The sequence below is a fragment of the Otolemur garnettii genome, unplaced genomic scaffold, assembly GCF_000181295.1.
Source record: "Otolemur garnettii isolate 467f Iridium unplaced genomic scaffold, OtoGar3 scaffold00055, whole genome shotgun sequence".
NCBI lineage: Eukaryota > Metazoa > Chordata > Mammalia > Primates > Galagidae > Otolemur > Otolemur garnettii.
The window spans coordinates 10,042,023-10,050,437 of record NW_003852450.1 but is presented as its reverse complement, the minus strand read 5'-3'; positions in this window follow the sequence as shown (position 1 = coordinate 10,050,437).

Below are 8,415 nucleotides of genomic sequence, written 5' to 3'. Positions count from 1 at the left end.
TCTCAAAAAAAAGAACTAAAATCCAAGGACCAACAGACCAAAGTAGACAGCAGATTTGGGGTGTTTCTCTCCAGAACAGGCTCCATTATTGTAAAGTGGCATTCTCGCCTTGGGATCCTGCAATTGTTATAAAGTTAAACTCTGTCATCTCCACAGCTAGTTTTACCACTGCTGAGAGTTTTGCTATGATGTAAAGAATTAACTAAAAAGATTGTAAACCTTTTCCAAGACAGTGATGAGCCACAGCAGGATATAAATTTATTTCTCTAGCCACAGATGCTACAGATGCTACAGGTAGAGTGAGTACCACCTACAGGTTAACAGTTTAAGGTTCTGGCAGCATTGTAACTATTACCTCACAGGTGCTGTTTATGTAGTTGCATTAGGAGCTTGAGTAGCATGAGAACCTCAGCCTTGGTTGAGCTAAGCTGGAGATACTCACTATACTCAATATAATTGAAGTTATAACAGGACAATAATTCAATCATTTCAGGAGCCTAGATGAGTAAAATCTTCATTGAGTCTGAGTGTTTAGTCAGGTAAAATTTATTATTTCTCTTAAGTGAAATATCCATGTCACAGGCCTGATTATTTCCCAAATCATTAGATAATGCAATAAGAGAGCAAAACTGACTTACTCTTAAAGGTGCATAGTATTTACCTATTTTAGCAAACAAGTACTAATGACTTTTTAAATTACCAATTGGATGATAGTATTCATTATTTTCCTTTGTTCCATAAAGAAAATAATCAAGTTTTATTTGATTAACTCATTAGCTACATTTTTAAAATACGTTTTAAATATTCAAATGAGTGTACAAAAATAGACGAAGGTGGAGTGATCAGCCCAGGCTAGCAAAGGGACAGCTTTGTATCAGTACTAATTCCAGTGTGTTGACTATAAAAGCATTACTTTTCTCATTAACTGGTATCCTTGAATAAAGTATTCAAAAGTATTCCATACATGCTAAGGGAAAAACAAAGGTCATATTTCTTTATGCTTTTTTACAAACTCACTTGGTAGGATCTTGCTCTTAATACTGTTCCTGGTCTGAGTGCCTAATGCTTCCCATCGAGACATACGTCTGTACTGAATGTTACTAATTCAAGCTGCCATTCACAGGAATTGTTTTTTCTGATCTAAATAAGAATACACACATGTTCACAGAAAAGTAGAAGTGTATTCTTCTCATTCCACCTAAAAAACTCAAGTTTCTGTATAAATAATGGCTATGGAAAGTTTACATGAATTATTTGTATACAGAACAAAATATTCACAAGTTTTTGCGTTGTTTAAATAAACCGTCTATTTTTGTTATAGCAGAGGATCAAATAGGTTGCTAATGTGGACATGGAAAGGGATTGAATCATGAGTTAAATAGGGGAAATTAAAGGGGAGGCATGGCTTTGCAGACTAATTGGTACCCCAATTCTGCGGACTTGTGTTTTTCGTGATAACACAGTTAAAATTTTGCAAAAAAGTTTCCAAACTTAAGATACCGAAATGAAACTGTGTTATTTTCTTTTCTAGATTGCCTGCTCTTCCTCTCAATACTGAAACTAATAAAAGCCAAGGGCATCCTTGTGATATATTGACACTCATTTTTCCCTTTTCTTTTCTTTTTATTTTTGGCCTGGATATCCTCAATATTATATCAGAACAAAAACAGCCATTTCAGTCATCATTAATAAAGTATGAATATTAATGCTTACGCTTTTTCATATTCAAATGTAGTCCAAAAGCAGTAACTATGATGTAGTGTAAAGGATGCTATTGCTCTGCAAAAGTTCCATAAAATTGCCCAAGGTGCTACAATTTTAATCTAATATGTGATTTCTTTTCAACAATTATCAGAAATCTGGGTTCTTATATTAAATCTATATAAGTAAGGTTATAGAGTAGTAACAGAAATTTGTTACTGATAGATAAATTATTTATCAGAATAGCTATAATTAGGTCTTTTTATTTTATTTTTAATTCCATTAAATATTAGAATAATTAGAGCACAATTTTGGATTAATTTTCCTTAATATTTATTGGTTTTTGCTGGGCACTGGGCTCACACCTCAAATCCTAGCAGTCTGGGAGGCTGAGGCAGGTGAATCACCTGAACTCAGGAGTTAGAGAGCAGCCTGAGCAAGAGCGAGACCCCATCTCTACTAAAACTAGATAACTTAGCCTGGTGCCGTGGAGGGTGCCTGTAGTTCTAGCTACTTGGGAGGCTGAGGTCAGAGGATGGCTTGAAACCCAGAGTTTCAGGTTGTTGTGAGCTATTACACCATGGTACTCTACCCAGGGTGACAGAGTGGACTCTGTCTTAAAAAAAAAAAAAAAGAAATATTCAATGGTTTATATAATGCTTAAGATTTTTTATAGTAAGATCATTGTGCCCATTAACATGTTAACAGTCTGGATCCAGAGTCTTCTAGAAATTTTTAAAGTAAAGTTAATAAATAATTGTTCTTGGTTAGTACTCTACAATTTCCTGAGTTGCTTTTACTTTTACTTCTCAAAATTAGATTTATTATCTAATCAGTCCAAAGTGGCTTTGAGAGAGTCAAGGATTAATACTCTATTTGGAAATGAGCCAACCACTTGAGATACTGTACTCCCAAGTTGCCATCACAGCCTTTCCTCTCTATGGTACCTTGAAAGCAATCTTGAATGACAGGAGATATTTTTGACTCAGTATCCATAGAAAATTTTTAATTAAAATCTCTATGTGAAAGGCAAAAAGAGTCAAGAGGAAAAATCTTTCATATGGTATAAAAAAATGTACTTCTTTCTTTTTTCTTCACAAAGGTAACAGACACTTTCTCCTCTCTCTCTTAACCTATAGGCATACTTTTCATAAATCAGTATTTTTTAATGGATGAAAATTCTTCCCTGTGATTATTGGGTTCATAATTTGAGATCACCTTTCAGATATATTGAATAACATATATTCCATTTTTAAAAATATATTGTGAATTAAATCATAGTAGTCTATATATGTGTATATGTACATATATATAAATGGACTAAACACTAAATGTAAAATACAATCACTAAAAGCAATAAGAAAAATGTGGATTAAAGAAACAAAAGTCTGTTTTGCAACATAATAAATTCATTTAAGGACATTCCAAACTCTTAAGAACTCATTATATCATTAATATAAAATGTTAGACCACACCTCAGACTATACTATAAATCGATAGTGATCAAAACAGCATGGTACTGGCACAAAAACAGAGAGGCAGATATATGGAACAGAATAGAGAGCCAACAGATGAATCCAGCTACTTACCTTTATTTGATGATAAGCCAATTTAAAACATTCCCTGGGGAAAAGATTCCCTACTTAACAAATGGTGCTGGGTGAACTGGCTGGCGACCTGTAGAAGACTGAAACTGGACCCACACCTTTCACCATTAACTAAGATAAACTCTCACTGGATTAAAGATTAAGCTTAAGACATGAAACTATGAAAATACTAGAAGAAAGTGGAGGGAAAATTCTTGAAGAAATCAGCCTGGGAGAATATTTTATGAGGAGGACACCCTGGGCAATTGAAACAACACCAAAAATACATTACTGTGACCTGATCAAACTAAAAAGCTTCTGCAGAGCCAAGAACACAGTAAATAAAGCAAGTAGAGAGCCCTCAGAATGGGAGAAGATATTTTCAGGTTATGTCTCTGACAAAGGTTTAATAACCAGAATCCACAGAGAACTCAAATGTATTAGCAAGAAAAGAACAAGTGATCCCATCTCACTGTAGGCAAGGGACTTGAAGAGAAACTTCTCTGAAGAAGGAAGACAGGCAACTGGCCTACAGATACATGAAAAAATGCTCATCATCCTTAATCATCAGAGAAATGCAAATCAAAACCACTTTGAGATATCATCTAACTCCAGTAAGATTAGCCCACATCACAAAATCCCCAAACCAGAGATGTTGGCGTATATGTGGAGAAAAGGGAACACTTCTGCACTGCTGGTGGGAATGCAAACTAATACATTCCTTTTGGAAAGATGTTTTGAGATCACTTAGGAATCTAAAAATAGACCTGCCATTCAATCCTATAATTCTTCTACTAGGTTATATATCCAGAAGACCCAAAATCACTTTATACCAAAGATATTTGCACCAGAATGTTTATTGAAGCCCAATTCATAATTGCTAAGTCATGGAAGAAGCCCAAGTACCCATCAACCCATGAATGAATCAATTAATTGTGGTATGTGTACACCATGGAATATTATACAGCCTTTAAAAAGATGGAGACTTTACCTCTTTCATGTTTACATGGATGGAGCTGGGACATATACTTCTTAGCAAAGTATCTCAAGAATGGAAGAAAAAGTATCCAATGTACTCAGTCCTACTATGAACCCAATTTATAGCTTTCTTATGAAAGCTAGAATCCAACTATAGCCCAAGAAGAGGAGTGGGAGGAGAGTGAGGGGAGGGAAGGGGTCAGGACGGGTGGAGGGAGGGTAATTGGTAGGAATACACCTACCCTGCATATTACAAGGGTACATGTTAAATGTACTAAGTGTAGAGTATAAATGTCTTAACACAATAGCTAAGAAAATGTGGTGAAGGCTATGTTAACCAGATTGATAAAAATATTTCAAATTGTATATAAACCCAGCCCATTGTACCCCATGATTGCATTAATGTACACAGCTATGAATTAATAAAAAAATTAGAACAAAAATATAAAATGTTGGCTAAAATACCTGAGCTGCTGATGTCGCAAACATTGTGGACATAATTCTTGGCTATTTGACCCTTGCAGAATCTTACTCCCTGGGAGAGGTGAACATTTTTTTCCCACGGTAGGTGGTAGTATTCAAATGGAAACTAAAAAGTAAACTACTATAAACTAGACCCTCAGGGATTCTCCCCAATAATTATTTCCCACTTTGGAAAACCTTGTAGTGCTTTTTTTTAAAGCGCTACATATGATAACAAAGAGAATTATTTTCTAATCAACTTACTGGCTACTTGACCATGAGCACGTCATTTTTCTTCCTGGTTCTCAGTTTCTTCAACTGTGTTAAGAGGAATGTTAAATTTAAAAATCACCAAAACATTTTTTTGCTCTTAAAAATTCTAGAAATCCATAATTCTAAACATTTCTATTCACTTTGCTCTATACCTAAATTTTTTAGGGGGGACTTTAAGTTTAATTTATTTTCACTTAGACGCTGATCATGACAGCAACAAACACTTTTTATTGAGTGTTTAAATGATTAGGGAGATAATTTATTATAAATAGATACTTTTTTTGGTAACATTCTTAACAAAATAGCGATATAACTATTGTATGCTTCCTTTCTTTTCTCTAAGGTCCAATTCAGGTGTTTAGAATCTCTTTTAAAATGGACTTGATTTTTAACAGTTTTAGGTTTATGGAAAAATTCCATGGTAAGGACAGAGCGTTCCCATATACCTTTACCCCTCCTCCCAAGTTTCCCTTACTATTAACACCTGACATGTGTTAACAATGATGTAGCATTGGTATAACACATTGTTGTTACCTAAAGGCCACGATTCAAAAAGTTACTATTCGGTTTGCTCTTTACCTTTTTGAGTGTTTATGATGTAACATTTTTATAAACGTTTTAAAATGTTTTCCATGTATTAAAGCATTAAATCCTCACAAAATCCTTAATCAGGTAAGCTGTGTTATATCATTTTATAAACAATCTATAGCATAGAGAGCTTAAGTATCACACCTGAAGTTACAAAGCTAATTCACAGTGAAGATGGAATTTTGATCCAGACAGGTATACTTGACTAGTCTACTAACTGACTCCATATTTCTTCAAAGTGTTTTGTGGATGCTAGTTCTCCAAAATTATTATAAAAAATAGAGCTGATAGTCTAGTAGTTATGACTGTTTCAGTTTCAAATGCAAAATATTCATCCAAATCTACTTAAAGAAGAGTAAAATGTATTACCTCAAGAAGCCAAATGTTCTGAGGAGTTGATTTGTTTTATGAATATTGACTCAGATTACATGTGCTGATTTAATTCCCCTGCCTTTATTTTTGGTGACTTCCTAGACTCCACCCACTGCAGGATGGATACTGCAAGCGTAGTAGTTCTCACATCCTCTCAGACCTACTCACAACAGAGCAACAGATTCTTTCTTAAGTCCCAATAAAAGTATATTGATATGTTGTCTCTGTTTGGTTTACATGTTCATCTCCAAATCAATCACTATGGCTAGGAAAATATCACGAGTAGACTTGCATTAAGCCTGTAGCTCCCGCTCGATGCTGAGGTTCCTGATAGAATGTCCCTCACCAAAATCATGTGAATAAAGAGTGAGGGTGATTTCCCTGATAGATATTAGGCTGTGTTTGCCAAAATTGGTTGATAGATGTCCATGGATGTCTACTACAGGTAATTAAGCTTATTTTAAAAATAATTCAAAATTCATTTCTGTCTCAGAAGTTACCAAAGTATATGAGGACATTGAAATCCTTCAATCAGTTCTATAATGAAAAACTCATTTCAACTCATTGTTTCCCAAATCTATTTTCCCATGGAACAAATCATTTAAAACATTATTTATTAACATCTCTTTGAACTAGTATTCTTCAGAGTATATTTTGGGGAATGCCACTGAAGACCCTGATTCTGACTTTAAGAAACTAACTTAATACATAAGACATTCCAAATAAATCTCTTGTCTCATGTTCTCTACCTCAATGACTTATTCTGACTCATGAATATGGCTTGCATTAATTGGGGTTGAAAATAAAAATCCTCTAACACATGTTTTTAACCATATAACTCATTAAGTCTTTCCAGGATGTGCCTGTATGATCATTAAAATATCTGATGGAAAGCAGAATCATGTTTGATTATCTGTTTAATCTATAAGGGGGTTGTATCCATTAGCTTTTGCAAATTTTAACATCACTTAGGGGTTTAAAACCACAAATATTCATTATTTGTTATGATTTTGTGGGTTGGCTAGGCAGTTCTAGTTTGGATAAAATCAGCTTGCACTAGCTGGTCTCAAATGGTTTCGTCCTCTCTTCGGCTAATTGGTGAACTGATTGGGCTGCAATGTCTTATCAGCTACATGTGGTTTCTCTTGCCCAGGCAGGGAAGCTGGGGCTTCTTACTATGGTGGTTTCCTGTTTCAAAACAGCAACAAGTGAGGGCCAACATCAAAGTGCATACATTTTCAAAACCTGTCCTTTCACCATCTTTGTTTAACATCCAAGTTGCTAAAGAAAGTGAAATGTCCAAACTCACCTCTAGAGGGAAGAAACTTCAATGGCGCATTGCAAAGGCACCTGCAGAATATTCATACAGAAATGAGAATAGATGATCATCTTTATAACCTACCTTAGAGCCATTAAAATTCTACTTTCCCAAACCCTAGCTTTAGGTTATTAAGCAAATGATTTAGCTACTTAAATGTACTGCAAATATCAAGCTATATGTTAAGACGATATATGCATGGAAAATGAAGAAATGGATCTTTGATTTCTCTGAACATTTATGATAGATAGTGCTTAAATGATGAGACCTGTCCATCAAGACCTCAGAGGGTACTTGTAGGAAAAAATGGTAGAGCTTTGGTGTTAATATTCCTGATAAACAGACTCTGAGATGCAAAGAAGTTTCCTGAATGACTACCTGTGGGAAACCCCATAAGGAGGTGAGGAAAGCAGAATGGATGGAGGGGAACATTGAAATGCAAAGAGGTCACAAATTAAACCTGGTTCATTCATCAGGGATCTCAGAATGGAAATGACCTTTCAGAGTTGTCCACAAATAAGGTAAAAGGCTGGTGGTTTATGCCATACACCCTCAACACCCACCTAGTCACACAGTCATTGGGTCAGAACAGCTCCTGGGAAGAAGTTAAGCTTGAACATCAACTGTGAGTAATTTCTGAGCAAAGACTCAACAGCCTCCCACAGTCCATATTCTATGCAACTGAAGAAAGAGAACCTCAGTCCTAAGAACCGGATCTGAATTCAGCATCAAGTGGAAGACTTTAAGGAGAATGATCTCTGATCACTATAAGGGAAATAGCTTTTAATGTCAGAGATAGGTACTGAGTTCCCATCTTTGGAAGAATGTACTAAATAAGTACTTTGTGACTACTTTGTAGAACTGTATCACGGGATTTTGACTAGTTTATCTTAAGTACACTCTTCAAAATCTGAGATTTTATAAATTTATTGTTTTCTACAAAGTTTTAAAAAAGTGTAAGAATCATTGATTTTATAAAAAAGGCACTGTAGTAGGTTGGTTGGACTATATGTAAAACTTCTTTTAAAAAAAGTTTTAAAAGAATACACATGATCAGGACTGATGAACTTAAAGTGCAGTATTTCATCTGTTCAGTTCTATTCAAATGAATTTAAAGACGGCTACACATAGTTAAAC